Source organism: Rhinopithecus bieti, unplaced genomic scaffold, assembly GCF_001698545.2.
Source record: "Rhinopithecus bieti isolate Rb0 unplaced genomic scaffold, ASM169854v2 scaffold_30775, whole genome shotgun sequence".
Lineage (NCBI taxonomy): Eukaryota > Metazoa > Chordata > Mammalia > Primates > Cercopithecidae > Rhinopithecus > Rhinopithecus bieti.
In genome coordinates this window covers 3,818,259-3,834,633 of record NW_016813906.1, presented here as the reverse complement: position 1 = coordinate 3,834,633, position 16,375 = coordinate 3,818,259, and positions in this window count along the sequence as shown.

Genomic DNA, 16,375 nt, shown 5'->3' with positions numbered 1-16,375 from the left:
TTGTTTTAGTTAGAAATATTAATGGCATTCCTTTTTGGGGTTTCCACCACTTCTTTTCAATTCTAAAGTTCTACCTCCATTTATGGTTACTTCAACTGCCAGTCAGAAAGCTTCTATCCAAGGCTGTCAGCAGAAGACACTGGAACTGGAATTTAAATTAAGTATTGTAAATAATTATTTGGTATCATCCCTCTAATGAATCATATTAAATCAGGGATGAAATACACAAGTTTTGTCTGGTGTGGTTTTCCTCTTTATGAGTTTTTTTCCTTCCTAATCATAGCGCTTAACATTTTAAGATGGTAGGAGATATATTCATGGTATTTACATTTTATTTTGTTATATTTCATCTTGTAAATTTTATTTTGACTTTTTATTTTGCAAACACCAAGGTTAATACACAGGGAAAATCAAAAACAGTTCCATAAAATGAAATTATAACGGTTGAAATCTAGAGATTCTCATTGTTATGCCACAGGTTATGCTATTATCGGAACTAAATATCACTCTGTGAAAAACAGTATCTGGGTCTGCCATTTTTCAACAATTTTCTGATTTTCTGATATCAACTGGGTGGCTTATAATTCAATCCTGTTATGACACTAACTCTAGGTTAGTGTCAGATTCCACAGATATAAGGGCTAAATCTCACGTTAGGGCTCAAGACACACCACCCCAAAATATGTCTGTAGGACACCAGACTCTGTTACTCCAAAATATATTTCCTTGGCATATTTTCAGCTGGTTATTCTGAAAAAAGGCGAACAAAAGGGTAGCTCTGAAATTTACAGCTTTTCAGGAACAAAATTTACAGTAATCAGGAAGTCACCCTATATGGTCTAAAAAGGGGAGGCATGAATAATTCACCGTTGTTTAGCATATCACCAAGAAATAACCACAAAAATGGGCAACCAGCAGCCCGGAGGGCTGCTCTGTCTACGGAGTAGCCATTCTTTTATTCCTTTACTTTCCTAATAAACTTGCTTTCACTTTATTCTATGGACGCCCTGAATTCTTTCTTGCACGAGATCCAAGAACCCTCTCTTAGGGTCTGGATGGGGACCCCTTGCCTGTAACATGAGCACCACCCTTTCAGCACTTCAATGTTTGGAGCAACCAGAAGCTCCTCTAATGTTATTGTTAAGGAGGTTTTTTTTTTTAAGGTTTTATTCATCAGGCTTAATTAAATCATTGTCATTGGCAATTGAACTCAATCTTCAGCCCTCTTCCCCTCTCCAGAGTTTAGGGGAATAGGGCTAAAAGTTCAAGCCCTCAAATTACATTTGTGGCCAGTTCTTCCCTTGAAACCATCTAAGGGCCTACCTGGAGTACACTCATTAGCATAAACTCAGGATGTTAAAGGAGTTCATTATAAATAACAAATACACATCAGATACTTAAGAAATTCCAAAGAATTTGGGCGCTCTGTGCTAGGTATAAAAAGGACAAAGACAAAATCTATTTTTTATTATACCACAGTGGAAAAATCATATTTACTGGCCAAAGACATTTTACATATTATATCTTAATAATACTAAATATTTTAGTTACCATTATGCAGCCAGGTTTTAAATGAAAATATAAAACTTAAAACTTTCAGTGTATTTTAGAGTGTTGAAAGTTTGACATGTCAATATCTGAAATTCAAAGTATGCAAAGTTTTATAAATTGAAACTTGGAAGAAGGAGGCCTGTAAAGAAGAATTACCTTTCAAAAAAGAGCAACATTTAAATTTTAGATATATTCTACTTTCTATGTTTCTACAAAAAAATTTAATTCCAGTTTTAGATGAATAAAAAAATCAAGCAGCAAAAAATACCTACTGACGTTTTTTTCTTTAAATGCCAATATATTTTCATGATGAAATATGAAAATAGGTATAGCATAAAAAGATCTTTAAATATCATAACCAAAATTTGATTATTACCAGTACATAATTTATATGCATTTGCAGAAGGCATTTATGTAACTTCCATTCACATTTATTTGTGTCTGTCATTTACACACTACTAATGACATCAAAATGCATAATGAGGCAGCAATGCAGAATACCCAGCTTTGTATAATATGTTTACACATTCTGATTGCTAATATGCTAGAAATAAGTCAAAATGCTCTATCAGTGGTAACTTTCTAAAGATCTTAATTTTTTGGTTATCCAAAATGTTTGAATCTGTAATTCCTTTTCTATGTTTTTATAAACAAGTAATAAAATATTGCTACAAAGTTTTTAAAAAACAGATATGATTCTTGCCTTAAAAAACAGAAACAGTACCTTGCTCAGTACAAACTGATTAAAATATTCATATTAATTTCATATTGGACTGAAAATGTTGTTAATTTACTCAAATTTGCTTATGCTCTAAGGTGATACTTTCATGATACTTTCAGGAGATAACAGAAAAACTAAATAATAATGATATCACAATGTTTCCACTTTCTCATAGCAGGGATTTAACAACAGCTATTTTAGCAGAGATAATTCTTTGCTAATTGGTTCATTTTTATCAGTTTTAAAATGGATACATGTATTAAAAATTGGTGTACCAACTCAGGAACATACTATATTAAAATCTGCTCTAAGTAATTTGCTGTGCTATATTCCTAAGGAGATAAATTACCAAATGTGTATATTGTGCATTGGTCAACAGTAATGTAAATTATCAATACTCTATGGTCAAAGATAACTCCAATTAATACAATGTCCTTTCTGCTACATTTAAATACCTAGCTAATTTCTTATTATGAGAGCAGATTCACTGATTACAATCTTTCAAGATATGGGGAAAAGATATTAAATAAAACAGTTCGTGAAACCAGTGATCAACTAGCTTCAGTGTGAGGGAAATTTTCATAATTCTTACCAGTTAAAACCAGGTATAGCCTTTACCCTTGCATTCTGCTTCAACAACTCAGGTTACCACTCGTGTTAAGTAATCCAAAAGACCCATTTCACTCCTATTCTGCTTGCACTCTATGCAGCATTGCATTTCAGTTCACAAATATGCTTTGGGTACTTAACGATATGCAAGACACTATGTTTGGTCCTGGGAATTCAAAGACGAATATGGTATGATTCTTGCCTTTGAAAAATTTATAGCCTACCATTGGAAACTGACATTAAATGGAATGATACCACATTTTAGAACTTCTGCTAGTTTTATAAAAAAGAGACCCATTAAAGGTAATTGAGGTAAAACAGTATTACTGTATAGGTGTAGATCTGCAGTAGACACCTAAAGACCCAGAACCAGGAAGATATCAAGAAGGAATAGAACCCAAGTGGAAACTCTGCTTCTTTTTTTTAGGTTTTGCTGACACCCTGACTTTCACTCAGTAAAATCCACTTCAGATTTCTGACCCTGAGACTTTTTTTTTTTTTGAGACGGAGTCTCGCTCTGTCACCCAGGCTGGAGTGCAGTGGCCAGATCTCAGCTCACTGCAAGCTCCGCCTCCCGGGTTCACACCATTCTCCTGCCTCAGCCTCCCGAGTAGCTGGGATTACAGGCACCGCCACCTCGCCCGGCTAGGTTTTGTATTTTAGTAGAGACGGGGTTTCACCGTGTTAGCCAGGATGGTCTTGATCTCCTGACCTCGTGATCCACCTGTCTCGGCCTCCCAAAGTGCTGGGATTACAGGCTTGAGCCACCGCGCCTGGCCCCCTGAGACTTTTAAGATATTACATTTGTGCAGTTTTAAGCTACAACTGGTAATTTGTTGCAGTCACAATAGAACACTAATACAGAAGTTATACAACCATTTTTTTTTTATCCTGGTAGTGGCTATATTCAAATTTTAGGAATATTTAGCTTATATTTCTCTGCCAAATCAAGAACAAAAAGGAACCTATTAAGTCCTCTTGGGTGGTTACATCAGAGATTTAACAAGCATTTAGCTTTTGTCATCATTTTTCAGCTTAGATTTGTTCATTTCCTTCTTTACTTGTTTTTGTGTTTGTTAAACTATTTGGCTTTTAAATTCAACTAATTATTAATTAACATTTTTAATATGAGGCAGTATAATGTTTGTTCTGGAGTCAAATATGCTTGGCTATGAATCCTGGCCTTACTATTGCCTGGCTGTGGGACCATGGACAAATTATGCAGACTTTCTGATTCTACTGACCTTACATGGAAAATTGGTTAAGAATTCAATACCTATCTCATTATTATTTTATATTAAATTAAATGACGCACGAAAAGCATCTGGCACTTAGGCAATCACTCAATAAGCGTGAAATGTCATAATCTTCCCTTTCAAGAACTCTTTTTGACCTTTGCACTAAGTATTTAAATTATCATACATATTTATGTGTACAAAACATAAAATTTATCTAAGTAGTTTTTATTGCTCACTTCAATGTTTCAGTTATTTTATTAAAATCTACTTTCATTTGACAAGAATTTTTTTGGCTAAAATTTTGGGAAAAAAATATGAGAGTGGTATGTTTTGCGAGCCCTTGCATAGCATGGGAAAACATGTTGCCCTCAAATGTAAATGTTAGCTTAGCTAGGTATAGAATATTGGAAATTGTTACATATGAAACTCTCGATCTCTGTCTTCAGACATTTGATTTTTGTATAGATCAATTCTGAGGCAAATTTGATTTTGTTTTTTCCTTATAGCTACATTTTTTTTTTTTTTCTGTAATCAAGTGAAGACATTTATTCACTCAGGTACATTTCCTCAAATGTTTTATTTGATGATTGGTTCTCTGTCTCCTCCTTTTTCTTGTTCTAGAATTAATTCTGTGGGCTCTTGAGTTACACTGCCTGGATCTACCACTTACAAATCTTTTATCTTGGGCAAGTTGCTTAAATTTTCTGTGCCTCAGTTTTCTAATCTATAAAATAGAGAGCATAATAATATTCATCTTACCGTTTTGTTATAAGGATACAATTTTTTATTGTATGTAAAGGAGTAAAACTTGCCTAGTACATAAGTGTTCAGAAACTATTATTACTGATAGTGTTTTAATTATACACTCTTGTAGAATGTATAATTTGCAGATTCTCCATTGTATGTTTTAATTTAATTAATTAATTAATTTTTTTGAAACGGAGTCTTGCTCTGTCTCCTAGGCAGGAGTGCAGTGGCATTGGCAATCTTGGCTCACTGCAACCTCCACCTCCCAGGTCTCAGTTTCAAGTGATTCTCCTGCCTCAGCCTCCCGAGTAGCTGGGATTACAGGTGCACACCACCATAGCCAGCTAAGTTTTGTATTTTTTTAATTAGTAGAGATGGGGTTTCACCATGTTGGCCAGGATGGTCTCAAACCCTTGACCTCAAGTGATCTGCCCACCTCAACCTTCAAAAGTGCTGGGATTACAGTCGTGAGCCACCACCTGGCCATGTTTCAATTTTAGAATAGTGTTTTGCATCTAAATGCAATATTTTAAAATTTTCTAAATTGTTGCATTTTTATAGACAACATGCTTTCTAGACTGTCATGGAGAATATGAAGTAGAGATTTCTGAAAATTTGCTACTGTTTCTTAGAATAAATATGTTTTTATTTCTCCTCAAAAGACATTTGCTTTACCTCCTCACAATAGTTTTCATACCTAGAACTACCAAATACTTTCATTTGACTGGTGAATTTTCTGTTTGTTCAACTTTACACATTCAGACATTTTGTTTAGGGGAGTTGACATGGGAACAACCAGAAATTATAAGGGTTTTCTTTTCTAACTTTTAACTCTTGTAAAAAGGGGAAAAAGTTTACTTTTTTGTACCTTTATTCTATCAAATCTGGGAGTCCCAAGTGGCTGCAGTGAGCACCACAAGAATTTCTGGGGACCAGTCGTAGGATAGAAAATTCTCCACTTTGGTAAGAGGTGTCTTTCGACACAGTTGTTGAATAGCTCAAAGTAAGCTGAGCACCTGTCCCTACCTTTCCACCTGACATGACTAATCTCCTTGGTAACCTGTTGTGATGTTGCCCCCCTCAGCCAGTTGTCCTATTAGTGAACACTATTGCACCCGCAAAAGTCATTTTATTTGCTCTCCACTGAATACTCCAGGGAACTCAATTCCCAACTCGTTTCAGATATTAAATTTTGGAGAGGAGGCTCAAATTCTGTTCTCTTATTCCACAGGTGAAATTCTTTCATCATAACTGCCTAATCAGAGACTAGTTATTATGGTCCCCAATTTGATCCCATCAGTGCAGATTTTGTAGGGACAATTTTCTTAGTTGGGGCCTCTTAACGGCCTTCTTTCCTGTTATCCAACATTGCTAATGATTTCTTTTTCACTTTTCCCACCATTCGCATTTCTCTGATCAATTCCTTGGGACTTAGGGAAAGAGTGTTAAATATATGCGCTCACATTACTATCCTGAAGTGGAAAGCTCCTATTTTTCTTTTTTATGGGAGATCCTTACTTTCCCAAAGCACTGACATTAGTATATAAGGAATCCAGATTTGAAGTGTACGATTAAATATGGAATAAATCTCTTTGAAAGGGAAGTCAGTTACCTTATTCCTTATTAATGATAGTAAAGCCAGTCTCTTAGATTTGTTGTTAAATCTCTGTTAAACAAACAAACCAGATCACATGAACTTTTTTAAGCTGCTGCTTGATAATTATGTGAAAATATTCATAGTACATACTGCATCATAATAGAGACAACAAATATGTAGAAGAAATGTCACTTGAATATTAGAAAATACATTTTATTTTCTTTTATTTATTTATTTTTTGATACAGAGTCTTGCTCTGCCACCCAGGCTGGAGTGCACTGGCACAATCTCGGCTTACTGCAACCTCCGCCTCCGGAGGTACAAGCAATTCTCCTGCCTCAGCCCCGCCCAGTAGCTGGGATTACAGGTGCACGCCACCAAGCCTGGTTAATTTTTGTATTTTTAGTAGACACGGGGTTTCACCATGTTGGCCAAGCTGATCTCGAACTCCTGACCTCAGGTGATCCACCTGCCTCGGCCTCCCAAAATGCTGGGATTACAGGCGTGAGCCACCACGCCCAGCTGAAAATATATTTTAAAAAACAAAGGTTTTAGAACTATTAAATTTAGTCCATTTCTGAAATGAGAGCAATTTTTCAATTTGGTTCATCGTACTTTGTTAATTCTAAAATATTTCCATTTTGTGAATCATGTATGTGAGTGTTTCCCCATATTTTAAAATTGAAGTTCCATTAGCAGCAGAGAATTTTAGATTATTACGTTCCTGAAATTTATATTTCAAAAGGTATTTTTAAAATGTATAAATGTAATTTTGTAATACTGAATTACACCTTCTGCAAGTTATAATACTTCTACAGAAGTTCTGATACCCACTCCAGGCTACCTAAGTATGCATCTGACTCCTCGAACTCCTCTGGGTAAAAATAGTGACCAATGTGGAGAAATTACATCTAAACTTTGGTGTTATTTACCTTTATAGTAGCAATACAGTATGGCTAAGAACAAAACTCTAATTTTTTTTTCTTTTAATTCTCTTCTCTGTGAGCTGGGCACACCTGACCACTTCCAATTACGAGGGCATAATGACAAGTTCTCTCTATTCTGCAGGTTTGTTCCATCTGCCTGAACTGCTTCTTCTGACCCAGGACCTTAGCACTTCCCAGTTTACACCCTCACTTCATCCACATAGTCTCTGCATTAGTTATGTGTCCCCTTCTCTGATAAATTTCCCTATCCCACAAAGCTTAGCTTATATTCCCTGCATATGCTTATCAATATTACAGCACTTTTCATACATATTTTAGATGCATTTTTAAATGCTTTTCTTAGATAAATAAATTGAACTCAGCAAGCAAGGACTAGGTCTTCCTCAAATTTGTAACCACAATGCCAAGCATAACATCCAATTCTCAAAAAACATTTGTGGAATTAATTGCTGAATAATGTGACCATGTTAAACACTAGAACAATAAATAGAAATTTTTACGTTGCTATCACAAAGTTGGCAATGCTAAGAATACAAGTAACTATTAGTACTTTAAGTGTCAGGGTAGTGCCTGCTTTAAGACTAATTAATAAATATATCTGCATATTTTTAGGAAATTTAGCAGTGGTCACATACATGTAAACATTATGCAATATTAACATTAGTTAGCACTTAACCATGACTCGTATTCATACTAGCTTTTCATAGCAAATGAGATATAGACAAGTGAGACAATTGTCCAGGTAACTGCAGCGTATGATGAGAATAGAAAACTTTGACCTAAATGATAGTAAGTAGGTAACTTAATCCATCTTTGATTTTCAAACACTACAGAAAACGAACTAGCATTCCAGTTATTTTAGAATTATTCAGACTTCCTGGTTTCTTAGTTCTAGTGTAAACTCTCCCTTTAAACAAGTGCTTTTTAATCTTTGCAGCACATCAAAATAACCTGTGTGATACTATTCATCGAGGTGAATTTCTGTAGATGACCAGAGCATCTAACTACTTATCAGACAGTACTAGTTTTCTATTGCTTTGAGTAAAGAGTAAATAAATACTGCTTCAAAAAATGGAGAATTAATTACATTACACAAAATTACAGTAGAACAACTGGACAAACTAGAAAACTATAAACTTTCAACTTTTCAAACAATTCAAACTTTTTAGAAGACGAATACAAATACACGTATGAAAAAAAGCACACACTTTAGGAATGGATGTAAAAGGAGCATTAAAAATAGAAATAAATCTAAAACAAGGTGACATAACTACAAATAAACATATTAACACATGTATAAGGTCTACATGGAGAAAATATTAAAATATTACTTAGGGACATTGCTTGAAATAGTAAAACACAGAATGCTAATTAAGTGACAATTAACAGAGATCTGATCAAATAAAGTATGATGCTTCCATATAATCAAGTACTACTTAGCCACTAAAACCAAAAAGATAGTTTATTTCTATGATATAAAACAATTGCCAAGATATACTGTTTTGTTTTTAGAGACAGAGTCTTGTTCTGTTGTCCCGGCCTGGAGTGCAGTGGTGTGATAACAGCTCACTGCAGCTTCCTGGCCTCAAGCAATCCTCCCACCTCAGCCTCCTACCTAGCTCTGACTACAGGTGTGTACCACCATGTCTGGCTAATTTTTTAATATTTTTTAGAGACAGAGTCTCAATATGTTTTGAAGACTGGTCTTGAACTCCTGACCTCAAGTAATCTTCCTGCCTCAGCCTCCCAAGTCACTGGGATTACAGGTGCAAAGCACCATGCCCTGCTAAGATATACTGTTAGCAGCCAAATCAAAGTTATTGTGCCAAGTATGCTACTATTTGTGTAAAAAGCAGAAAAATACATGCTCTATGTAAATGCATGTATATAAGCATTTGTGTGTATTATATGCTTAAATATGAATGTCTCCAGAAACACTCATAAGAAATTGTGGATGCTTCTGGGAAGCAGAGTTAGGCATGAGACACTTTCCACTGTATAACTTTTTGTACAATTGGAACATTTTTTAAAGTGCATATATTATCTTTTTCTAAAATAATAAAGTAAAATCTCCAAGTTAATTCTGATACCTGGAACTAAAAGCCATTGGTCCAGTATAAAACATTCGGACTTTGATAAATCCACTGTATAGTATAGCATATGTTCTTAACCTTTATTGTGCCATAGACCCCTTTGATAGTCTAGGAGAGTCTTTGGACCCATTCTCTATAAGTTCTTGATGTTTTAAAATGGATAAAACTAAAATATAGAATTATAAAAGAAACAAAATATGTTAAAATTAGTTTTTTAAATATTGGACCTGGTAGTAGGTCTAATATCAGCCAGACTTTTGTAATACTGTTGAACATAAATGATATTCTGGAAGATCTAAACAGTTCTATTGTGATACGAAAACATCTTCAACTACTTTTGGTGGAAAAAAATCACATATAATGCTAATCCTAATGATTTGCATATAATTACAGGAAATGCTAAATTCCAGTATAAATGAGTGAAAGATAAAGATGTGGTTTTTTTCCCCTCCTTTCCAAGCTCATAGATTGCTCCTAACATCTAACCAGGGTCCCACCGAGTGTGTATGGACTCCAAATTAAGGACTCTTTCTCTCTAAGAATGCACTGGCCTTACATCCCTTCATATTCAAAATAAAAAAAAATGTAATACAGACCTTCATCATAGAGGTTTCCAATGAGTAGTAAAATATTACTTTAGAATTTTTCTTAATTCCAATTTATTATAAGTATGCTTGGACTATTTATTATTTACAAGATACTGCAGACAACAAATTAGCCAAAAATACTATGACCATTTGTTTGGGTTTATACTAACATGAAATAAAAATATATCTAGTCACTCAGGGAATCCCTTCCACATAGGCATCCGTTAATATTAATTCTATCTTTTCTTTGTAATAGAACTTTCTCTCTTTTCCCCACCCCACCCCCAAATCAGTGGATTGAATTTTAACATTTTCTTTATTTTCTGTTATGCAAAGGATTCAGCCAGTAGCATCTCCCATACCTTTCCACATTATCACAGTTGGCTACTGAAACCTACACCTTCATTCCATTTTATATAGCATTAACTTTGTAAGCCTGGAAAATATGATTGAAATAAATTGTTCAAGTTCCAATGTCCATGACTTTTAAACATTGTTTCTTCCTTTTGCTTCAACCATCAAAACTGTTAATACTTCATACCCTCTTTAAGTTGCAAAATGTCCACTTGAAACCCTTAATCAGTCAGAACGTTGGTAAATTATACCTTCATGCTATCCATATTGAGTACCCATTACTCCTGGACATAGCACATTAACTGACTCATTAGCTATTTCAAACCATATGGACTTGGGTTTGGGTGGGTCATTTTGATAATATCCTGAGGTGAGTTTCCTAATTATTGCAATTATGCAATCTCAATCATGAGGCCAGGCTCACAAAATAGTGTCAGTGCCTTTAGAATGGGTGTCACTGCACCCAGACAATGACTGAGATGAGCAACATGCTCTTTGGTTGTTATAAGTCCCTTGATACTAAAAAAGTAATTACTTGAAAAGTTCTGCGAAACTGCCAGGAACAGTCTGAGAATTGAGTGAGCATGGAATGCTATAATGCTTGACAGTCATGGATACATTGCCTAGAGTTCAAAGTGGGAAAATGTGAATGCCACAGTGCTGATGCTACATAGACATTATGTTTCTAATGTAAATTTTGCATAGTGTTTTAAGCAACAAGGCAGATTTTTTAAAAGTTGAGGGGAGTAGGATAAGAGCAAATGTAGGAAAAGAGTATGTTGTCATTGAGAAATTCTGTGTGTCATAAAACAAATATGAGAGGTAAGAAATTCATATACTGTGCTGCCTGCGGTGGCTCACGCCTGCAACCCCAGCACTTTGGGAGACTGAGGTGGGCAGATTGCTTGAGCAGAGGAGTTCGAGACCAGCCCGGGCAACATGGCTAAACTTCAACTCTACAAAAAATACAAAAATTAGCTGGGCATGGTGACCCTTGCCTGTAGTCCCAGCTACACAGGAGGCTGAGACTGAGGGATTGCTTGAACCCAGGAGGCAGAGGTTGCAGCGAGCCAAGATAGCACCACTGCAGCTCTGCCTGGGCAACAGAGCAAGACCCTGACTCAAAAAAAAAAAAAAAGAAAAAAAAACACAAATTTCACATACTGGAAGGTAGGGGAGATATCAAGAGATATTTTTAATAATTACAAAGGTTGTTTTACTATGGTAAAATATACATAACATAAAAGTTAGCATTTTAACCATTTCAAAAGAATATAGTTTTGTGGCATTATGCACATTCACATTGTTCTGCAACATCACTACCAACCATCTCGAGACCTTTTTCATCTTCCCAGACTGAAACTCTGTAGCCATTAAAAAATAACTCCACATATCCCTTCCTCCCATACTCTGGCTACCACCATCCTCCTTTCTGTCTGTATGAATCTGACTACTTTAGGCACCTAAAATACGTTGAATCACACCATATTAGTCCTTTTGTGATTGGCTTATGTCACTTGGCATAATATCTCCAATGTTGATCCCTGTTGTAGTATCAGAATTTTCTTCCAAGACTGAGTGATATTCTATTGTGTGTATATGTGTGTGTTTGTATGTGTGTATACAACAAAATTTCCATACACATACACACCACATTCTGTTTCTCCATTCAATTATCAATGGACCCTTTGGGTGCTTCTTGGCTATTGTGAATAATGTTGCTATGAACATCCATATATATGTGTGTGTGTATATATATATATATATATATATATATATATCTGTTCAAATCCCTGCCTTCAAATCTGAAAGGTTATCTTTGAAGCAAAAAATAGTAAATGTGCTTTTGAAAGCCTACCCTCTGCCTAGAAATTACTAACAAATTAAAATAAAATGTCTGCAATTAAAATGATCATCAGTTTGAAAGTGAAATCAAGGAAATCCCCAAAGCTTACTTAACATTTCCTTTCATGTTTCCGTCTTCGTCTTTAGATAGCAGTCAAAGATACACATTAGAAGTCAAAGAAGTCAAAGATTTCTGTTTCTAGGCCTTTAAGATACGTATGAATAAATTAGTACAGTCAGAGCTGCTAAGATGAGTCAGCTGGAAAAAGCAGCACCTGAATATTATTAAGGAATCAATACAGACGCTTTGGAGAGGAGTGGTCACGCTCACAACCAAACTATCTAAATATGGAGATTTACTGAAAAAAGGAAAGACGTTTGTAATCACACAACTGAGTATTAATAATTAACAATAACTAGCTGGTAAGAATTTTTTTTTTTTTTTTGAGACGGAGTCTCACTCTGTAGCCCAGGCTGGAATGCAGTGGCGTGATCTTAGCTCATGACTCACTACCAGCTCCACTTCCCAAATTCACGTCATTCTCCTGTCTCAGCCTCCCTCCCAAGCAGCTGGGACTACAGGCACCGGCCACCAAACCCTGTCTCTACTAAAAATGCAAAAAATATTTTTGACTCTCAGGAAAAGTACAAAGATGGGGAGAGAGGAGAGCAATCCTGAAATAAACATGTATTTAGGCTGAAATTGTACTTCCTGTGAATGGGTCTCAGGTTTCCCAACCACTATTTACACTTGTAAATAGGTTGAGGGTACAGTGACAAATATTTCCAATTTAGAGGTAGATATGACAGGCTTAGAAAATAAATAAATGAGGAATTAATAGAAGGTTTTTTTGGGGGGGTTGCTATTACATTAAAATAATTAAAGTACTTAAGTGAGTAAAACCTCAATTAGTAATGGAACCATAAATTCAGCTAATTTTTAATAGTCAACATCAGTTCATTGAGAAGAAATTCCCACTGGTTTTAACAGTATTGTTCATTTTCGGTGGAAAAGAGAATTGTGGCCTTCCTGATATTTTATTTTGGAATTGTTTGTCCTAAAATTGGGCCTATCCAACTTTATTTCTAGCCAGCCTATTCACAGATCCATTTAGAGCAAATCTGTTACCTCCTATGTAAGGGCCAAAACCTCTTAAGACATTTTATTCCAAATTTTGATGCTATCATAAAGAATCGACCCCTACAACACTAAGCTCTTAAGATGTCACATCGTATTTAAGTAATAATGCATGCTGAAGATGCTAAATTTAATTAGTTAGTGTGAGAGCAATTTCATGAGAAGAATCCATCATTTTGGGGGTTAAAGAGTATCAAAAGAAATTCAAATATGAAGGAAAAAAACCTTTACCAGAAACCAAATGTAAATGTGGATGATAGACATTGCTTTTCCACATGGGGGTTAATTTGTAGAATAAAGGGAGAATGGCTAAGTGGTAAGCCTTCTCTTCTGGGCAAAGTACGCTTCATATGGTCATTATTTAGTTGAGCCATCCTTGTCCTTAACCCCATGTTGCACCGAAGACCGTATGCAGTTTAGTAGAGTGGCTAATAGCACAGATTCTATAGTTAAACTTCCTAGGTTCAAAATCTGTCTCTGCTTCTTCCAAGACATGTGACCTTAGGCAGATAACTAAACTGCTCAGATCCTCAGGTGATTCACTGTAAACTAGGCACAAGAAAAGGAATTGCTCATATTTTTTTCTTTTTTAAATATTAAATTAGTTAATACCTATAAAGCAATTAGAGCCGGGCCTGGCACATATTGATAGCTCATTATATGGAAAGACATTACTATTGCTATGACTGAGAAAGTGGTTTCCTTCTTCTGTTTGACTTCTTAAGAATTCAAAGGCCAATTTTGGAGAAATCCCTAAGTAAAGAACCAGACAAAGGAACAGAATCATAGGCTAGTCTTTATTTTAATTTAAATGTCTGCTATATTTTAATCATTTTAAGTTAAATGTCTTTTATCTACCTTATGTTTGTCGCTCAAAATTATTTTATAAATGTTGCTCATTCATAAGCCACAAAATTATCTTATTGTCTAACTTAGATCTGACAGACAGCCAAGAACTGTGGCCTGAACTTAATTTTTGGAAATGGAATGAATCTCCAAGATGGCTTAAGGATGCCCTTCTGTTTTGGAATGTTTTATCTTGGTGTATATCGAGGTTGGTTCAGTTTACCATAGAAAAGATGCCAGCTGGGTGGCCTTTATAGAAAAGGTAAGCTTCTGCTAGGGACACTCAAAACCTTTTGCCTGACGTTTGCAGATTACCAGCTCCTGTTTAGCCTTTCCCCATAGAGCTTTCTTTATCTAACTTTTGCTCCCATACTCCTAATTTCTTTTCATCTAATTTATAAGGTATGCAAAGCATTCATCAGTATGTAATGGTCTCTGTGATTTCAGTATAGATGACTACTCCTTATGCATTAAATAATGTTCTATAAAACTATGTGTAAATGAAATGTGACTCTACTGGGGGATTTTAATACTTCGACTATTCCAAGTCTTCCCTCTTTCAATGTACTCTGTCTCACTTGTTTCATTGCATAATGGAGATGTACAAAGTGAAAACTGCCTAGCACATTGTCCCTTCCAAGAGAATAATAGAAAATCTTTGAATTGCTGAGCTTATTGGAATGTCTGTTACCTAAGAACAAGTGTTGCCAGTGAGACTAATTATGTGTGTGTGTGTGTGTGCATGCACACATTTGCACATGTGTGAGAAAGAGAAAGTGAGGGAATGAGAGAGGGGGACAATGCAGTGTCTAGCTTATGTAAATAATATCTATAGCATGAGAACATCCTATATGTTTAACTAAGAAAAGTTAATGTGACTCCTGACAACTACATATCCACAATTACTCTTTCTATGAATATGCAATTATGAAAAATAAGCAGGTTCCCAAATAATGTGGAATTCTTAGATGAAGCTTGTCAGTATTGGCATGTGTAGCATTTTAAAAGAGTGAGTATAGTTCTGTTTTGTTTTTAGAATGTATTGACCTCAATGGAATAAAATACCATTTAATAACCTAATTTTCCTATAGGCTGGTGTCAAAAGGGAAATCTTTCTTTGTGGACTGCTGAAGGAATATGAATCTATAAACTTCAGCAGTTTCTTTGTTTGTTTTTGTTTTTTTGAGACAGGGTCTCATTCTGTCACCCAAGTTGGAGTGCAGTGACATGGTCACAGCTCACTGAAGCCTCAACCTCCTTGGCTCAAGCAATCCTTTCACCTCAGCCTACTAAGTAGCTGGGACCACAGGTATGTGCCACACCCAGCTATTTTTTTATTGTTATTTTTTTGTAGAGATGGGTCTCACTTTGTTGCCTAGGCTGGTCTTAAACTCTTATGCTCGAGTGATTGGCCCTCCAAAGTGCTGGGATTGTAGGCTTGAGCCACCCCAGCCAACTTTAACAGTTTTTAGCCAACTAAAACTTTAACAGTTTTAGCTAACTAAAGAATAATTTTAAACTTTTATTTAAATAAAGTAATAATAAGTTGAGTAGTAGCAGTGTTTTGTTCAAACTAAAGATGCCCTTATCTGTTTAACCATCTCCCTTCCTAATAATCTTGTGCCTTCATTCCATAGTACTCCAAAATTAAAGGCATCAATCCAGATTGCCCAGTGACTCAGCAAAATGAGAAAAATCTCACTGGAGTCCAAAGAGAATCCAGGGACCAAATGCCTTGCCATCCAACCCTATGGTCATATGCAAGTTTCCACAGGTATTCAAATTACATTCAGGGAAAAGGATCAGGGGCATTTTTCTACTCTACAGAGTAGAAAAGCAGCCCTGATTGATAGTATAACCTCTAAATTGAATGAATATATACCTAAAGGAGCCTTTTAAACAACAGAAAGCGGTATTTTCCCTACTTAACAAATATATGATTTTGTTGGTTATCATGTTAGCAGCAGTAATGGAGGGTAGTGGTGAAAAGGGTTGGAAAGGGCTTGGTGGATTGGTGGAAAGGGGGACTGCAGAGTTTAAAAAGTCAATTATAAAGGTAGTCAACTATATAAATTAAAATTACTTGTTTGTACTTCCGAGTC